Below are 21245 nucleotides of genomic sequence, written 5' to 3'. Positions count from 1 at the left end.
CATTATATGAAGGGACGATATAAAAATAGCATAAACAGTAAAATCTCACTTATCCGAAATAATATGAAAAAACAAAATTGTTCGGATAATTGAATGATATCACTTTTCTCATATAAAATTTCACTTCTTCAAATATAGATTAAAATTAACTGGCAGTTTCTTTAAATATTTCTGGATCCCATATCTTTTTGGTTGCTGAGTCTTATTATAATTCTTTCACCATAAATAACTGCATATATTTATATTCTTTTTGTATTTCAAACTATCGAAACGCTTTTTCCAATGCCTCGGATACTTGGGCGTCAGAAGGCACCTCTCCATTGCCAGTAGCGTTCACTGTTTCCATTTCTATGAAATCGTCTCTATCGAGATGAAAACATTTCGTTGCGTTAGTATATTTCAGATTCTCTACTGTTGCCAGGGAAATCTACCTGCTTTAGACAATATTCGATATCAAGTTTGTGCTTTTTAATGTCGTCATCATGGCTTTTTCAACGTCATGTATGTTTCCTGATCCCGTTGCACTCACTTCACTCTTCAATTTTCTAATTATGTTAGAATGCTGTTAGTTTCATATTAAATTCTTCCAATCAGAATTCACTGAATCGAATAAAGCAAAGGATACATCGTGCACGAACAGTAATAAAATATGTACATATTTGAAACGGAAAAAGGTATTCAGTGGTGGGCATAATTAACTTAATAATTAATTATGGAAAGTATATGAATTTGTTAACGAAATAGAATGACTGGTTAATAAAGATTAGAGCATTAATAAAATGTGATCTTCGTAGCAGCCTATTAACGTCATTAGTCGCCAATAAGTAAATTTGATTAAACGTCGAAGGACTAACAGACGTTAAAAGCGATAGAAGATCGCAGATAATATAAGAGATCTTGATAATTATGTGAATGTTGAAACTCGAAATGTTCCTGTATATAATTTCATGGGAATATTGATATAATATTTCGGGTGTCGTATCTTTACGAGTGTCCTCGAATTAGGGATCGAAAGCTTTAATCTTGGCGAAAGATTCGTACGTGACTGCCTTGAACGAGGTGGCCGGGATACATTTTCGAAATGCAACAGCTGCGTCGATTTTGAGCGACACGTGCTACAGCTATGAAATATGCCATCCTGAGAATCGTTTTGTCATGAGAATCGGACGTGTTATCTTAGTCGAATGTGGGGGATTATAGTTGGAAGACGAACGGTATAGAGGGTGCAATAAATTAAGCGGAGATTTTGTGATTCTTAACGAATGAATGACACGTGCGTTTATTTCGATTATACGAATTTTTGGTACGTGTATTTATTCCATCTTATTTACATATTTTACATATTGTTCATACACATTACATGTTATCATTATTTTATTTACATGGAAAATAATTACATACATGAATTTTTATTTACGCGAGAATAATTTGTAATCTAGGGACCTTATGAATTTAAAATAATCCTTGTAACTAAGAGATTATTGTTTTTGTAGTAACATCCGGGTTACGGATTTTATATACTTACATTTTTCGTTCGTTAGCTTGGTTTTTTAATAACGGTGTATTTACTGTTAGAACTCATATGTGTGTTATATTGATGTAAAGTATTCATTATTTAAGAATATCTATTAAATATTATATTTCATTGAATTAAATCATATTATTACTGAGCGGATTTTTGGAAATAAAGTTATTATTTTAGTAGAAAGGAAATCTGAACACACCCGGTATATAATGCGAAGCTGTACTACGCGAAAGAAGTAGTAAATGAGCTGTACAAAAGGCAGAATGCATTATTTATTTAGCGATCAAGGATCGAAGATAACGACGCATGGAAAACTTCTCGAGCATCTGTCTGAGTGAAAATAAGAGTCGTGTGAAGTGGATTTTAATGCGCGCTAGATTTTCATCGCTTTATCGACGATTCCGTTTCGTGATCGCGTGCTCTAAAAATCTTGTTTCTAGTTTGTTTCTCATTTGACTAAATAAATTCACAAAATACGTTGTACATGAATATATGTAGCGTAGCATCACGTTAAAGAATCAGAATAATTTGAAATCGACTTTCACACGAAGATCGAAATTAATTTAAATGATCCGTTTTATCTACAATACAGTGGACTATCGTTGCTACGATAAACAATTAATTGAGAGTTCGGTCTTCTTTGTCAGAATAATTTGATAACGAAACTGCAAAAAATGTTGCCCCTTTCACACAATTACAGTGGTGAACAAAAGAAATCTTATAAGATAAGATGTACAAAAAACAATGTAATTTTGTTAACTGGATCTAAATTCAATAAAAGCGATCTAACGCAAAATTGATGACTGTAACGAATATCTGTGAAAAATTTCTAGTCCTTGTAAAAAATGCATAGCGTGTTCTTCTATCCGTCACTGTAGGTTTACTTTCCTGAGTGAATGCTCGCTCATGGTTGCACCACTAAGGTGTGTTTAGATCAAGCTGTAGCAGCACATGATTCAACGGAAGATTTGAATCGGAAGAGACTCATATTATTCTGCCTTGGAATATCAACGTTGTTTTGGTGTCTAGGTTCAAAGGAAAACGAACTCCGGACAAAATATTATCGCTGTTATTTGTAATTGTCAATCGGAGTTACATTTGAACTTTTTTATAATAACATCGGTCGATACAAATAGACGAACGTGCTCTCTAGAACAGTCATTATAGCGAGTCATTATAGCGAGTTGAATAGTAGCATTGAGCGAGCGACGACTATACACTATCATACACTATCTCTGTACTTGTACTTACAGTGATTTTAATATACATTGACTATTACAATTTTATCACTCGTCTCTTTATTAAACAAACTAACACGTAGTTTGCTCGTTGTTTGCTCGTCAAAATCGAAATCGAGAATCGATGACTGTTTACGCTAAACGTACTACGTTCTTGCTCGTTTGGTCTAAACTCACCTTTAGATGGTTTCGAACCGCGTCTAAATTAATTTCATAAGAAATGGAAGCTCTGATACGGCTTTGTCGGTGTTTGCGAACATCGACTCTGGTTCGTGCAAAGTTAAATAGGATTAAGAGTAGGTTATGGAGACATGTACTCCTTCTGCATTACGAAACTCCTTAGTTTGGTGATCATTCGTGGCGCTAATAGTTCCTGTCCCTGTTGTTCTACGCTTTTCTAATTTTATTAAACACGCATCGAGTCAATTGTAAAAATAAGAGGGACTACGTTGTACATTTGTTATTACGATAATAGGAACATTGATTTCATAAAATGCAGTTCTAATTTTTTAATGGAAATAAATATATCTTTCGTTAGTCGGCGCAATAACAGCCATAAACGAGAAAAAGAAACGCGAAATCATGCAAACCATTCGAGAAACTTGCTCGAACCTCATAAACAATAATAGACATATAGTACTTTACCTGGATTTCGGCCCACCAAGTTATACCTGGAAACAAGAAAGCGGACACCATAAGCAAGGAAGCAACAACGGGTCCATTAAGCAATAGAAAAAAAAAAAAATAAAAAAGCAATAGAAAAACCAATCCCTTATGAAGACCTCCTCGGTTCGATCTACAATATCGAGAAAGGGAATGGAACACGACAAAAGGAACAAAAACAAATGCCCATTCTCAACTTAAATAGAAAAGGAAAGTCGACTATGACAAGGCTCAGAATTGGACACACGAAAATCACTCACGAATACCTCCTATGCAAAACAACACCAATAATTTGCACCTTGTGCAACCAGGTAACATCCATATAAGATAAGAGTAGCTGCTATATGCTAGATAATAACATCTTCTATCTGAACCCAAAGACTTAAGTACAAATTGAATTGAAAGATCGCTTTGATATCAAAGAATCACATCATAGACGCTCTAAATTAGCTGAAGGAAATAAAGGACAACGAAACGAAATAAAAGAAGAAAAAGAAAATATTTTTTGGTTCAGACGTTTTGGTACAAAATAAATATGTAAACTCATGAGTTGTAGTTGTAATGCTAGCACCGAAGGTTACTTGTAAGAAAAGGTCGTGAACAATCTCGATAGCCAAAAATGTTACATAGTACTAGTATTTTCTTTTTTTTTAGCTATGATCGCTCACATCAAAGGAGCGCGACTATCCTTAATAAAAAAAAAAAAGATTAGAAACATGTAATATGTAATATGTAACGAATAATTACAAAAGGGTAAAAGAGATCAGTATGAAAGTGTCCAAAAAGGTAGCCTCGAAGGCTCCAACTTCCAGCTGAAATTGAATTTCGTTCAGCCTTTGTTAAACGTAACCTCTGGTCGTCCCTTTTCCATTTACCCTTCGTATCAATTCATTCTCGAGATGGGAGCAGGTGGTATTGAAAAATAGATACAGCCGAAATCTTAAAGGAATCGTTAGCGGTTTCGCTCAACGTAGACAGCGCGAGGACACTACGTTGAGATCTCTTCAAGAAACTTTTCTCGTTTCAGTCCCTGCTTTTTCGTACCAAGATTCAGCTTCGCAAACTCTTCGAAAAACATTTACAAACAAAAGTATAGCGATAAGGAATAAGGTTTAATTTGTTTGTACTTCTGGTAAATCTTTTGCATGTGCTTTAAAACTGCGTTAGAGACTGCAAGTTCTGCTCGAAATTACAAATGTTATGTTCGAACAACTCGTCGAATAATATATATATATATGTATGTATAAAATAGAAGATATTTAATTAATTTAGATGTGGGACGTTTTCAAGATTATTTGAAGCTCAATTTTTTTTTTAATTAAAAAAATATATTGTTTTCTGTAGATTCCTATTAAGAATTCGGTTAATCAGATCCTTATGAGGGAAAAGACGAAACTTTTGTACTCAATATTTTTTTTACAACCGTAGTTTCGATATTTCCTCGGTGCTGGAGTTCATAATGTGTTTGGAATAAATTATTCAAATCCTCAATAGTAGCAAATACTCTTGTTCGTATTGTAGAATTCGGATAATTCTACTGTTAGGAATAGATTTTTATTCAGGTGATAATGTATTCGATACGAAGAAAGGATTTTTTAGAAGGGACAATATTGAATATATTATCCGTGAGAAATTATTTTACATCTCTCTATGCGTGGTAAGATTGTTTTCTGGAATTCTGCCAAGATCAAGACTCTTGAACGATAATCGACTTCAAGAACTTGAAAGGATTCTGTCTTATCCGCAGTGACGTTTTCCATCATGTCTCCGTTAAGGTAGTACGCAATTTCCGGATCTTCCGGGAAGAACATCTTCCGATGAAGACCATCAAAACCTCGTCAATTGAGCAGGAAATAATAAGAAAATTACTTTACGCGTTTATTAAGTCTCGATGCTTGAACGAGGACTAAAACGGAAGAATAGTTTCTCTCACGTAGAATGTACAGTTATCTTTTTAAGAAACTTAAGAATTACATTTGATTAATAATTTAATCGAATTGTCATAAAGACCGTCAGTTTATTAAATCTTTTTAAGATAAAAACGCTTATATCGCGTATTTATTCTCAACAATATTCGCTAACGAAATAAATAATTTTATCGTGTGTCTCGTTCTTTTTTCATATTTGTTGAACTATTTTGACGTATATATAGAATAGGTGAAATATAAGTCGATAATTCAAGATCGAAATCTGAATTTACGAGTGGCGTGATAAATTTGGCGCACAACGAAGATGGCTTTAAAAAAGAATCTTAAGAAAGTTCTGTTGCTCGGTTATAAGCGAAAGCATAGGCAGAATAGAAGACAAAGGGCCAGGTGTCAAGGACGATATCGAGAACCCTTGAAAGCGTTCGCGATCAATCGTCACTGGTTTATCTCCATTTCGCTAGACTGCATTCTTGACTTACGATCGAGGCTGTGCCAGCAGATCGATGAACATCTGCGAGATAAACAGCGGAAAACGGGAGAAATATGAACGAAAAATCGAGAGGAGTTTGAGAACCAACAGACATATTTTTCGATCTGAGATCTTTTACATACCTGTTCGTATGAAAGCGCGATTAAATTTATTTCAAAAAATTAGAAGCCAATGGGAATAAAGTACAATTTTAAAGATAATACATTATTCGGTGATAGAACTTTTCTACGAACGAAATAATTATCTTCGGGAGATATGTATACTTCAAAAGTTATATCGATCAATTCCATAAATGGAAAAGTAAAAGCAATGATATTATATACGCTATTTTTAAATTAAATTAAATAGTCAAGTAGAGAGTGTAGATTTAGGTATATTTTATTTTATTTCGTTATTATATTATTCTTCGTATTATATCTTTTTTTTACATTATTCTGTTTTATTTATTATATCGTAATATTATATTATATTGCGAGTAATCCATTAGTAATACGAAGGAGGAGAGGTGCGCAAGTAAGTGAATAATGGATTAATAATTATAATTATTGGAAACTTAACAGCTAATTGTAACGATAATTCTGGCTAGTAAGTAATTGACAAAAAAATAACTAAGTACTTAAATATAACTTAAATACCAAGAATTACTAACTATAATAGAATAAGAACAAAAACAATGAGACAGACAAGATCTAAAGCGATATAAGGAATTGTTGGTGTGTGTTTAAGCGAGATGGTTTTAGAAAAAAGCTATGCATGCTAAAAAGCATGTAGTATCATGCAGTTGAAGCAGCTAAAATAACCGTAGAATGTACGACGATGTTCAACTTGCAGTAGTTCACAACGACGTACATTTTTGGATGGAACATTAAGTATAAATTTCTTTATAATGTCAGGACCGATTATTAGATCAGATGTATAGGCTGATGATATTTTAATTTTTCTTTTACCTTGATCAAAGTAGAGAGAGTTGAACAGTGTATAGGATGTTTTAAAAAACGTGGACAAGAATTTGAGTATATAAGTTGCGTCGTTCAGGAGCCACGTTGCTCAACTCTATAAATTGAAAAGTAAAATAAGTAATGATATATCGTAAACAAATTTTTTTCAAACCTACCTTGCAATTCGTTATTATTCGTATTATCTCCTTTTAACAAACGAACTCATGGCGGTGGATAATCAATGTTTTCTAAAAATCGGGCACCGATCGTGTATTTATATAATAAACTTGAAAAATTGACAAAGAACGGAGTTGATCAGTTTTTTTTTATTTATAAACTTATTTATAAACACCCTTTTTTTATTTATAAACTTGTAATAATTCTTTTTCTCCTTTAACGTTTATCTCTTCAAGGTTGCTTCTGTATTCGATATTGACAGACCTTGCTGTTCAAAATTCCATTATACCGTTAGTCGAAACGTACGATTTTGGTCTCAAGGTGTTTCTCGTGGCAGAACTTACTCGCGAAAGTAATTTCGGTATATTCGAAAGTCGAGAAGTCAATTCGATAGGAAACTTTTCGCGCAAAGCGCCGGTGTATCATATTATTCACGGAAAACTTTAAAGCAGAATATTGATTAAAAACGACGCTTTATAATACGAATTTCAGTTTCAAGAATATACCAAAGAGAAGAACAGAATGTTCAAGTAATTAAACGACAGGTGAAAAATATTCGTACATTCTCCAACTTGCTGCATTTTTTCCTGAATCTTCGTTATCGCAGTTGGGAATGACTCTCTCGTTGGTTTGTTTTTATCTTCGTTACGTTAATTACTTATTTGCCAAGATAAAGGCATTTTGTGGTATTTTATTCGAAAGCTCGAAAAGTAAATCTCACCGAGATGATTTTTTGCTGCGCTGTGTTTGCGCGACGAATGTTCGCAAATTCATTTCGCCAGACGATGAGGCGACCCCGAATTGAGGGTTCTCAGGAAAGTAGAAGATTTTCGTGAGCATCGTGGGCCAAGCAAACATGGAATATTGCAAATGAAACTCGGCTCCGTGCCTATTCGTATCTACCTTTTTCTTGTCTTGTGTGCGAGGCAAGTTTTGACTTCCTATTTCAAATTCTTTTCTTCTTTATTTAATGATTCTTTGCTCACTTATCGCCTTTCAATTTTTCATACAACCCGAAAAATATAATTTCCACTAATACAATTTCCGCGAAAAGACATAAAATTGAAATCAGGTATGCAGCGTTCAAATAAAAAGTGAACAACAGTTTCGTGTGTCTATAAAATTAATTTGTTTGTCGAGTATACAACGCTACTGTTCAAATATCGGGCCTCCAAATACTTTGAGTACACATGTTTTCGTGCTTGTTGATTGTGTTTGTATATGTTAATTGCTCTAACAATCGTTAAACGATGACAGACTACGTTACGATTGTTCTTCCCTTCTAAAACTATCGGGTGCTTCCAACATAAACAGTTCAACACGCTAGAACGAATTAACAATGTACGGCGCAATATGTATACGCGTTGCAATTGAATATCAAAATATCAAATTTCAAATGTATCTTTTTTATTTGGAAATTAACGTAATAGCTCGTGATAAATTTAAATACGTTCTATCGAGTTTCAACTTTGAGCTAGAAGCTGATAAATCTAAATAACTTTTATATTCGCATATACCTTTATTCTCCAATGAAATATTTTTTCATCGTATTCTATATTTCATTTTCACAGAATTTTCACTCGAATTTTCATAGTCGTATAAAATTAGCATTAGGTGATTTAAAATTTACGATTTAATATACTTGGTCCTGATCGATCAGTATCTATGTAAATATTACGATACATCGATGTGCAAATACCTTTTGCGACCACTGTATCTCGATAGCAGTCATTCCAATTACGACTAGAAGAGTTGAAAAAATTGTGGAGTCCCTCTTGACAGATTACGGTAAATCGAGGTATAAGTTTATCCTTGATTGTGAGAAGCTCGTTAAAGCTTCGTATCGATCGGACCAACTACTTTCTCTATCGAACAATACAACGGAAAAAGAATAGAAGGCGGAAGAATTTGATGTTCGGTTGGCCAATTCTGCTTCTCTTAATCTTCAAGAATGTACCTGCAGTTGAATATCTTGACAGTGTATTATTTTCTGTAATTTCGCTGGAAATCTCAAATCGATGGGATTACAAAAGAACGACGAAAAAGCGCAAGAAACGTCGCTTTTTTCCGCGTATCTCGGACACGGAGCTTTCTGCAGCGGAGATTTAGTGGATCTCGGGAGAATACTCTGAGGCAAAATTGAACGTTTTCGAAGAAGAATTTTAGAACGCAGATCGGTGTCTTTGCTCATCTTTTTTGCCCGATGCTCAAGTGGAAGTATCGAATTCAAATATTTGATGTCACATATATGAAAGTTAAGATATGTTAGTATGGCGATGAAACGCATAGACGTTAAATCTATGAATTAAATATCTCAGCGCTGCATCGTAACGAATCCAGTTACTTGTAATAAACAATCACCAAATAACAGATAAGTGAACAATTAACAACAGTATTTACGATTATAACAATAACGATCTATGCCTACTATTATGATACACAATCTATCTAAATGCTTCACCTTTTTCAACGAAGTATCAGGCCTTAAAAAATAAAGAAATATGTGACATTAGAAACTGACAAGGTAATTAAAAAAATCAATACAAAAATTAATAAACATTTTAGTGAAGGTAGAATAAAAGAGTTAATTGGAACGATTCATAAAGACTGTAAATATAAAAACAAAAATGGTATGACCATTAGCTCTTCTCCTATAAAGGCTTGATCTCCTTTTCCAGAAGAAATCTCCCTGAAGATTGTACTTGACTTCCGTTTCAGATTGCCAGTGTATAATTTAACTTTCTCAGAAAAAAAAAGAAAGAAGCAAACCGGGTTCCTGTTATGAGATCTTAAAAGCGCCTAAAACTTCTGTTTCTTTTTCTTTGCGTTCTTTTTGCAAAAAATCAGCAATGCTCGTAACAAGTAGGTGTAGGCCCGACTTGTAGAGATAAAAAGAGAAGGAAATAGGAAAAAAGAAGGACGATGAAGAGAGATAGTGTGAGCTGGACGCGAGCTTGCTCGACTGAAGCCTCTTTACCTAAGAACTTTCGCAGAGTACTTTCGATGCTTTTCCACGATCTCGAGTATATTCCACCTTCCGTTCAACATTCCGCCGCTTCTGGATCGAGTACTGATTAATTTCATTCGAAACACCGACGTTTTATCTCGTTTCGTGGAATATAAATGAAGAAGCTGTTCGTAGGGATCATTTCGAAATGTCAGAGTAGACTTTTCCTTCTCTTCTTTTACATGTGTGAATATCTGTTTGTTCGTGATGAAATAACGTTCCGTGTTTGAGATGCGAATGTGTATATACAGTGGTGGACAAAAGAAAGCTTGAACTACTTATTTGTGTATAATAATTTTGTACTAAATTTTCATTACCACGTTGATAACGTTCGCTTATTCTAGACACACACATACGCGCATTAATTACATCCACTAACAAGTTAATCGTTCTTATCAATCACGAGCCCTTCTTCTAAAATCGTGGCGTTCTTTCTACTACTTATCTCTTGAATTTATCTTTCACACTCCGCTGTATCATTCAAATTTAGTTGAAAATTTAATCCCCATACTCGACAGTTGACGCACCGATCACCGACTCGTCGAACTGACATAAAACCGTCGCCCGGTTCGTCCAAATACTACTATTACTCTACCGTAACTCAAAGCAACAATGCATCAACTCATCATACCGCGGATATTCAATTAAAATGAATAATTACGTAATTATTAATTTCTATAACTATCTGACTGATCTATATAAGCACACGTTCGCCACATAATACCAATCGAACCTATCAAAACCAATCTATCTCCTCCGCTCTCTTCCCTATCCACGTCCTTCAAATAGCTTCCATCCTCCCCCAAACCCTGCTCCCCGCCTCTTTCACCCAACAAAGACTTGGTAAATTTCATCATCGAAATGGTTCGATTGTCTTAAAGAGAGTCATTCTCGTCGGTTGCGCGGTATAAAAAGGGCAGGGTATCCTTTTATGATTCCTCGGGAATTTCCGGGTTCATTCCACCGTCGATGAAAATCAACGGGCTTGGCGTTAGCGTGTATACAGGTTAAGAGGGAAATTCTTTCCTTGAGGTTTCGCGGTTGCAACGCCGAATATAGGTTATCGAGGGTATAAGGCGAAAAGAGGGTATCTGCGACGGAGGTCGAAGTCAAAGTGTAGGCAGGCTGGAAGAGGAAACGAGACAGACACAAAGGGGCGAAGGTGGGACAAAGAACATTCCTGAATATCGCTGACGATGCCATCTTGGAGCACCCTTCATGCGGAGTTTCTCCGTTTAACTCGCTGTTTCCCTGGCATCCTTCTTTCCCATCATCCATCTTTTATCGTGCTTTCACGGGCCGGCTCGATCTTCCGATACCTGGGAAGAACACGCGGCTGATCCGAAAACGTGGTGAAAACGAAAACCTGTACAGGTCCCATACGTAGGGGCGCTGCCTACGAAATACCTTTTACCTTTATGATCACATCTCGCGATTTTATCCGATTTAATACACGCCCGACGAGCATCCAGCTCAAAGGATTCATTGAAGTTGGAAGTCCTTTCGGTTATTTCCTCTTCCCTTCTAACTTTTCTCTTGATAGCGAAGGTGGTGCAGGTGAAACCTGCATCAATTCCTAATGTGTTTTAATTGTTCTCCGCTGTGTATCATTTATGGTGATCTTCTTCTTCTTTTTTTTTTTTTGTTTAATCGTTCTTAACGTTTGATTGTTCCTTGTGGTGTGTCGTTCAACTTTCATTCAATTATCCTTCACGATATCTTTTGCGTGTATCATTTATCGTAATCTTTTTCTGTTTAATCGTCCTTAATGTTTGATTGTTCTTTGCGGTGTATCGTTTATCTTAGTCTCTTTTCGTTGAATTGTCCTTCGCGATATCCTTTCTGTGTATCATTTGTCGTAACTTTTGCTTGACCTCAATCTTATAGATTCTATAAGAAGAATTTTTATTTTTATATTACGCGAAGAAGTAGCAGGTATACAATAAGCCTTCTTTTACACAACGATATACACGTGCGACATGTGTATGATGGATACCGATTATACATCGCCTTCATAATAACTTTCATAATATCATACATCGCGATATATGTATCGGTGTGTGAAAGAGGCCTAACGCTATCGGTAACTCAAAGAGTTCATACATTTTTGAGAATAGATATTTCATGAAGTTTCTTCATAATTACAAATTTTTTTCATACATATAAAGTATAAAGTGCATACATATAAAGTATACGTAATAGAATACGTAAATAAAAATATTCCGCCTATAGGAATTGAGAAAAGGTATTTAAATCGATAATCTCGACATTATTCTTGAAGTAATATAATTATGCGTGACACGTTAATGTATATCTATTAGAAAGATTTGCTTTAGTCTCTTTAAATTTTATACTAACACGATGCGCTATTGTTATACTAACAATATGCGAACGTTGCTCGCTTTTCTTTCCCTTTACCAGCATTTGATAAAAGCTAACGAAAGTGTAAACCAGCATTCGTTCGAAGTTTGACGATTGCTTGCCGAATCGGAAATCGAACACTCGAATGCTGTAAGGATGCTCCAAGGACGTTTGTTCGATTCTTTTAGATATTATAATCTGTATGAACGTTTTCTCGCGTTTGCCGTGAAGGAATGGGACGTTCTTAGAGCACTTACATACTTATATATTTACATGTGTACTTATGTGGTTCTATATCGTCAATATATCGCTGATGATACAAGGGGGGGGGGCTCTATAATCCATCAAGCAGCACCAACAAGAACAGTAAAAAAATGTATAAAACGTGTTATCAAGGAAATGGTTTTTCGCCAGAACCCGCAGATGTTCCTCAGCGATCCCTTCGAAATCGTAAATGAATCCTACAGGCATTCCTCTGGCAGATAAGGGGAAGATAGTTCTGCCATTTAGTACCCAGTCAAGATCAATCTGAATCCTAAACGACACGGATAGATATGACATACAATTTACTTTTTTCTACACATAAAATTTTAAATTTAAATTCCATCGTATGCTTTTTGATATAGTAAAAAAATACTATTTATATCAAAATACCCAAATAAGGATTGCAAGAAGATTCAAAGAAGATATCTTTTCTGGAACATCTGTCATCAATTCTTTATATATAATAAATAAATAAATAAATAAATAAATAAATAAATAAATATATTTATATATATATAAGCATGTAAACATATGAATAAAACATTTGTACAAATTTTTCAACACAGTTAAGTGCTGTCTATTGAAAACGATCGTGTTTGAAGAGCAGAACGTGTTTTCATTAGAAAATTATACAATATCAAACATTTGTTCCTGTAAACCAAATGTCGATATTATCACAAAAATCGAAAACAGCCATAAATTTAATTTCCAATAATTTGTACACAAGAGAAGACACGTATAATATTCATTTCTTTTTCTATGTTATAGAAACTAATTATCTATATAAATCAAATGCAAACGTGTTTGTATTATATCATATATATAATCATATTATAATAATTATTATATATTTGTTATTAATATATATTATCATATTAATTATAATTTCTACAGAGATATATATGTTAAGAGAGTTTAAGTTATAATATACATATACATACATAGAAGAGTAGGATTAGTTTCATGAATTTTGAATGCCAAATGAGCTGAAGCCAAATGTAAGAAACGTATAAGTATGCGTGAGTTTCAGAAAATATTGTAAAAGTCCATTTTCGGACTGTGAATATAAAATTAAATAAAATAAAGGATAAGATAACAACTATCGTAAATGAATAAATAAAAAGTTATTAAACGCTACCGATATGACGAACGGAAAAATATTTCGTCGGGAAAGTAAAATCGTAACACTGGAAGTGATTCTTTCGGAGAAACGTCTGAAAACTCGGCAAAGTCTGGAAATTACGCCTCGCGATTTTGTGGTGAAATCTGCCATTAAGTTGCCGTCGTAACGATGAAAATACCGAGGAAAAAAATTGAGATCGTTGCCTGTATTTCTTCAGAAACGATCGCGGCTGTAATCAGGCAGGGTGGAGGAAAGACGCGAGATCGATTTCCGGATTAAATTACCAATTCCTTGAGATCTCACTGGTACTTCGATGGAGAAAAAGGCTACGTAAATAGTAGTAATCACTAGCAACCTCGATTCGAGAAATATGGTTCCCTAGCTCCTCCATTAATAAGACGATAACGAGGCTTTAAATCGATGCGAGTGTCCGCGTTCCTTTATACTTCGTTGTGTTACTAGTGGAAATAATATCATCGGCGAAGCCATGATATGCTTATAAAAATTATTTTGTCGTAATCGTATCTAGGTCTTTTGTATGAACGATAATTATAAAATTATCGCGTGGTATGTATTTTTGTAGGATGCTTACGAAGCATATACTAAATCCTAAGAGATACTTAGTAATTTACAGTAAAGTGAATTAATTGATTTCCTGGCTGACATTTTTGCAGAATTTTATTCTTAGTTGTAATTATTAAGAAAGGATTAAGTTAATATAACAATAAATAAAATCAGGATATAATACAGGAATTAAGAATTCAATGTAAAAATATAATACAGCGTAAGAAACTAGGAATAAGAACGCAACACCTTCCTTGTAATAGGCTATGGGCTTAAAGCACAAATAAATCAGTATTATTATTTTCACAATATTTAGTCATGTTTGATACTTTCAAACGGAAAAAATATTATAACCATTACGACGAGAAACGATCGAAATTTTGTCTTTTCCGTCTTATTTGATAATAAAATGATTCGATCCGATTTAAGAAAACTTTATCTCTATCTTTTCAAGTTCTAGCCCTTTGCTAAATACTAGTACCAAAATATGCAAAATTATAAATTAAAAGTGAGATCTATAAAGTTTTCGTAATACGCTATACATGGTAACGACGCGTTTCAATCAATAGCGAAACGTGCCTCATTCTCGAAAAACGTCGTCCACTTGAGACATTATCGAAGAATCGATTGGAAATTTTGCTTAATGCGCATAGCGGTAGCACTCAATCTTGGAAATGTTTTTTTATATTTCGTGCTGCGATCTTCCTTCCGGCGAGGTTTGTTGGATTTTAATAACTTCCGTTCACGGGTTTGGTATCGATAATCCCATTGTCGAGTGAATATCGAGAAAACTCCACTGCTGAATGGAGTACCGTAGAACCGCAGGAGACTGCTAATGCACTGTCAACAATGGATCTCTCACCAGGAAATCTCCCTCTCTCTCTCCTTCTCTGTTGCAATGAATTCGAGCTCTGTTGACTTCAACTACTTCACGTGCAAATGCCACGATGCCTGGACAAACCGTAATTAATTATTATAAAATTTAACCTATATTTCTATTGTACTATATTATCGTATTACAGTGGAACCTCGCTTTATCCGCACCTCGTGTGTACAAACAAATTCAGACTCAACCTCAGAAATACAAACTCTTAAGGGAGTCCCTATTATCCGAACTATTAGGTCATCCGAACTGCCTTGTACCCAGAATTGTTCGGATAAACGAGGTTCTACTATATTTTATTAATCAACATTATATTTCTTTTTTATTTCTTTTCTTTGGATAAAATATATATTATACGTATACGTTGTATTGGATAATGTAATTCTATCCTGTTAAAAACGCAGGATTTATTTTACGGATATTTTCTGTTCGTATTATCGATCGATTAAAATATGCGATGAACGTGAATTATACTAGAAAACTTCTTCTTCTCCAATATGATTTCAAACAATCGAATATAGGAGAAAATGCAAGGAATGATATCTGCACGCTAGCTTCAAACTTAGCACGTGCGTGCCATTCCTCAAATTTCGCTCGATATTCAACTTTTAAACTTTGAAAAGTATTTCTTCGATGAGCGAGACGAGGAGATTCCTTTAGAATGGTAGTATCTAAGTATATCGCATATGCACGAGGTGTATCGAAAATTGTAATATAACCGCGAAACAGGTCGCATAAAATTTTTCGCATTTTCGTTCGTTCGAAATAACATGTCTGACCAAATAAATTATGTATCGTCTAAACAATCGTTTTTAAAGGAAAAATCTTAAACGAATATAAATGCACGAACACGTATATTTCCCTTTTTGATCTATCGTCTACCGTCAAATTACCTTTTAGTATTTAGTTCGATCACGTACGGAAAACAACATTGAAAACAACGCATTGAAAACGGAACTCTGTTACGTACTACATCTGCTAACGATAACGCTTCCATTTAAAAAATTTCAGGTCTCGCACTTTATCAAGGTGGAAAATCTCGAAAGAAGAGAAAGGAGAGAAAAACAGAGACCATCGATAGATCATCGATCTGATCAATTTTGGGAAACCGGTGGGGGATCGGGCAACGAGAGCTACACATACATAGCGATGCGGAGCATCAGCGAGAGAGTAAGAGGGAAAGCGCAGGGTGGCAAACGCCGAGTTGCCACCCTTCGTCAGCTGTCCTGTACGAGGCAGCCAGTACGCGTCGTGGCTTCGCCACGTGCTTTTCGTCTCTTTGCAAAGTTCGTGTTCACCATCGTCGACGATGTTTTCATATTTGACCGTGATCTTGTTGTGTTGACTCGCCGATCAAATCGAACCACGGATTCTCCGCGATGCGATCAATTTGGGACATCTGGATCCGTTCGTGACCATCGGTCGTACATACTGTTTCGACGACCATGTGACGAACAAGACGCTTATCTTCGATACGAGTTCATTATGGAGATTCCAGCGTTTTCTCATCGAGCGTAATAATAGGTGAGTTTGTGAAAAATATCGTTCTTTTAATATGCAGTTTACTAATAAACTTAGCTTCAGTTTCGTTTCAAAGAAACCAGTGACACGAACCATAGTCAAGATCGACGTTTATATATTAAATTTCAGTTGAAAAGAATCAGCAATTTTTTTTGAAAAAAAAGGGAAGAGAAATGAGGTTTTTAATAATCGAAAATCTTACTCGTTTAATTTTTTTGTGATATTCGTTGCTGCTTGTGTATTTTGAATTTTTTATCGTAGTTATTTTTGTATCTTGACGATTCGTTTCTTACTTTATTTTGACAACAAATTTTACAAATCGAACGACGTGCAATTAGAATCGTTTGACCTTCGGTGAGAATTTTTAACACTCTCTTTGTACCTTGCTCGTGGGTGTAATTTTTGGTTCGGCAACGTAACATTAGTTTCTATTGAAATTTAGTTTGAAAATTAATTTTTGTTTTTTCTCTCTTGCAATGAATTTGTTCTTTCTTCGTGTGTTTAATATCTGCGATTCTTTTCCGAGAAAAATGATGAGGGTGCAAGTCGGAGACAAATGAAACTAAGACGTGTAATAATGATAATTATTTACTGACGCGAGATAAAATAATTGGATGATAAAAGTAAATGTTACATTGTGCTTTATTAAGAATTTAAATGATAAGAAATAAAAATAAGCTTGTTTTCATTGAAAGTAAGTTAGGCAGTTATTTGTTTTGAAATATAATTTTATAAACTAAAGGTGAAATATTAATAATGATTATAAATATTAATATGGACGGCGTATAAATTGAAATTCGAAGTGCATCTTTTTGCACAAATATGTACAGATAAAAATAAATATAGAACAAATATTTATTTTAGTATTGTGCTAATTTTTGATACGTCAGAATAATTGTTTAACATTATTCTTGAATTGCAGAAGACGCAATGGCAAATTATTTTTGCCACTTTAAGAATTTAGGAATTCAAGTCTAAAAATTACGATAAAAAACTTCACTTTCTTAAGAATAAAGTCACGAAAGTGTAGTAAAAAGTTCTTAAAAATCGTCAGTTTATCTAAAAATTAGGCATCTTTATCCGCGGTAGCAAAGATTATGCTTTATCCTCTTCTTCGGCAAAGTTGTTCGCCACTTTCATTAAGAATACTTTAAAAGGTCGAAAAGTGTATTTTCATAACAGCAAGTGCAAAAAGTTTGAAGCGTAATTCGCTAAGCTTAGGAACATTTCGAAAGTTGAGATAAGCTATACTTCTACTTCATCGTTATGGTCAACACGTTCGACAAAGTTACTGGTTTGCCAACCTTGCTCAAGTTGGATTAGAAAAAATATGTAATATTGCTAATTATTTACTGATGTGAAATAAAATAATTGGATGTTATCAAAATGATATTGCAACAACAAAACTCGCTGAGAAAGATGTACTCATTCATTGGTTTTTTCATTGAATTCCAATCGAAAGATAAATTAGAGAAACAAATGAAGAGCTCACTAGACGTACAAGCATATGATATTCGTAAAAATAAATAGAAAATTTCACGTTAATGTAAACTTTATAAAATGCTTGATACGTGATCTTAGTAACGTTATAATTCATTTTAAATAATAGTAAATATAACGCAATAAATACGCGTGATATCTGGAAAATACAAATCTATAATTCATTTTTTGAAGAAATACGTTCCTTAACTTTTCACATTCGAGTTTAGTAAAAGATGGGAAAGATATTGCGCCAGAGGAGAAATTATTTCTTGGGATGGACCTTTTTCCAAGAAATTCGTTTAAAGATCTTTTCGTACGACATCGCATAAACTTACACTTGATGTTCGTAAATTGGTTTCACATGCTATGGAACGTTAGTTATTCAACGAATCGTACTTTTATTATGTACACGCGCTCCGGTAACGCTTGAAGAGAAAATGTGACAAGAAGTACGAGGAGGTAAGCAGTTTCGTTACGGTGAAAAGAAGCTTGTAGGTAGAACGATATCTAAATGAGACTTAATAGAGATGATCTTTGCTAGATGAATGAGAGAGTTGGTATATGATTCTCGCGAAGCGAAATAACGTGATAATTGCTTTAATGAACATTTATAGCAGTCGTTTTTATATGCGAAATTTGTAGCTTTCGCAGCGAAATTAGAAGAAGTTAACGTGCTTCTTTTTAGGAGAAACAATCTATCTTTTTATGTCGAAAAACTAAATTAACATACTATTCGCGCTTATACCTATATTTTATTACATTTTTCGTAATTCAGTGCCGTATATATTTAGCAATTTAATTTGCACGAAAGAAGATTTTATACATTTCTGCCATACATGGATGGTTACCTTTATTAATAAAGAAAATGCTTTAAATTACTTGGCATAGTTTAAAGATGATTTAAAAAACAAATTTTGAAAGAAATTATCTTCTTATCTGAATGAAATAGATGAAAAGATCAACCGAATAAAATATATTGCGATGCATTTGCCGTATAAAAACATCACTCGTGAAATCTTTCCTTGGAGAAATTTCTTAAAAAAACTTTCTTGCAAGAAAAAAATCACTAAAATAAGATCACGAATTCTTAGAAATTATATTTCTCGAAGAATGTTTACTCGAATAAAATTAAAAATATTGCATCGATATACGATAATAAGAAAAGGAAATATTACGTACTTTAAAATTTTAGTTTATTAAATTGAAATTCAAACATACCACTGATCATAATTTCTACGGAAAATTACTAAAGTTATACTCAAAAAAAAAAAAAAAAAAAAAAATAAAGATATTCAATTAAAAATTCAATCAGATATCGATAATATTTAATTAGAAATTTAATTGGATATCGATAATATTCAATTAAAAAATCATATGTGGGAAATAAATTAAGTACTTTAAGAATTATCATAGTATTACATCATTATTAGTATTAATTATAAAATTGTTAATAGTAATATCGATTCATATTAATTCCTATTATACCGTACAACCTCGAATCACATTTTCAATCTTTCGGCTCAATCAACCAGTTTTCATCGTCGAATCGATAATTATGTTGTTCATCACCATCCACAGGCTTTTCAATCGTTCGTTCAGCCGATCTTTTCAGTAAACTCGATGTTTGTCAATACGTGAAACATACACAATGTATCGGCAATCTGATTTCGCGGGAACGAAACGAAGATGCAAGTTATTCCCAGGCTGATTAGAAACTTTCGTCATAAAAGTTTGCCTCTCTCGCTGAAAAATCTTTTCTATATTTTAAACAATTAAAGAAAAATAAACAAAACATGGCTATCGAAGCAAATCTCCAATACCTCGACGCTCACCCTGTTGTTAGAAGTAAAACATATTAAAAAACTGTGCAAAAAGTATGGAAAATTAGAAATGCGAAAGGAAATGTCAGACGCCGAGATTGCTTGATTAAAATAAAGATATTCTGTTATCAATTGTTACAATGACCAACTTATTTTCCAAGAAAATCCCAAAACAGCTTACAAAATTGCTAAATATGATAGTAACGTGAAAAGATATGGAATATAAAAAATCGCTGCAGAAGACTATTCTTCGAAGGAAAACACGCTGCAAAATATATTCTGCTATCAATTGTTGCAATGACCGAACACGGTTTTGGTTATTGGGTCAAAACGAGTAAAAGGACACGTGATGCCTTCACTGGAAGCTTATGTCTTAAGATACAGATTTTGTTGTATATGGTGGTTCGAAATGCAGCATACTCGTAGTTTTCGAGATATTAACAAAATTCTATTAGTACTATGTACATTACGAGATGCAGCCGACGCGATAGTCGCTTCGCTCGCCGGTCGACGAACTATTTATAATTTATAGTTTGCACGTAGGTATAGGATTATATAGGTTTGGGTTATCCTTTACTTTCCGACCGTGTCGTTTAGGTGGCCTGTTACGAGCGAAGCGACTATCGCCTCGACCGTGTTGCGCATGCAGTCACGTATGTATATCTAGGCAAGATGCAATGTATTAGTAATACTAATATATTTTTCTCGATACAATCTCGTGAACTGTGAGTTTCGGACCACCATAGTTGTAATTTTTTAGAGACGAGCTTCCGATCAAGGTATCACACGCCCTCCTATTCGTTGTCCCAATGAGTAAAACGAAATCCAATGACCAACTCATCGCTGAAAAAGTCTGAAAATATGTTGGAAAAATGTGAAACAGAAAAAATGCAGAGCAGAAAACATAGAAAATAATATAAAATAAGAAGAGAAACCTCGGATACCGCGAGGCTCTTTTTCGAAGAAACTTCGCTTTCAAACGCTTTATTCTCGTCCGGAAAAACCGTCTCACGGTTACGGAATCGTGTAGCGACTATCGCGAAAACACAAAAGCCACTGGAGAGGTCGCGATAAAGTCCTGGCACCCTTGAAAAGTGAGAAGAGTGTCAGTATCATTATTTACCCGGGACGTTTTCATGGCGAGAGACCTTGTCGACGATGGCAGATTTCGTTTCCTCGAGAATCGTGTGCCGACCGAATATCGCGGCTCCTGTGTTCACAGGGGTGCGATGTAATTTCTCGTTGACCCATCTGTGATGTT

General features: G+C 34.2%; 1 protein-coding gene across 1 annotated transcript in view; it reads left to right on the top strand.

Annotated features, from left to right (window-relative positions):
- Window positions 1-21245, top strand: part of LOC126874263 (gamma-aminobutyric acid receptor alpha-like) — a 100990-nt gene that overhangs the window by 3987 nt on the left and 75758 nt on the right. The window contains exon 2 of the mRNA XM_050636061.1: window positions 16173-16685. The gene's annotated coding sequence lies outside the window, so the exon portion shown is untranslated. The remainder of the gene's footprint in view (window positions 1-16172; window positions 16686-21245) is intronic.

Source organism: Bombus huntii, chromosome 2, assembly GCF_024542735.1.
Source record: "Bombus huntii isolate Logan2020A chromosome 2, iyBomHunt1.1, whole genome shotgun sequence".
NCBI classification, from domain to species: domain Eukaryota; kingdom Metazoa; phylum Arthropoda; class Insecta; order Hymenoptera; family Apidae; genus Bombus; species Bombus huntii.
The sequence above is the reverse complement of the archived record's forward strand: the minus strand, read 5'-3'. Positions and strand labels throughout refer to the sequence as shown.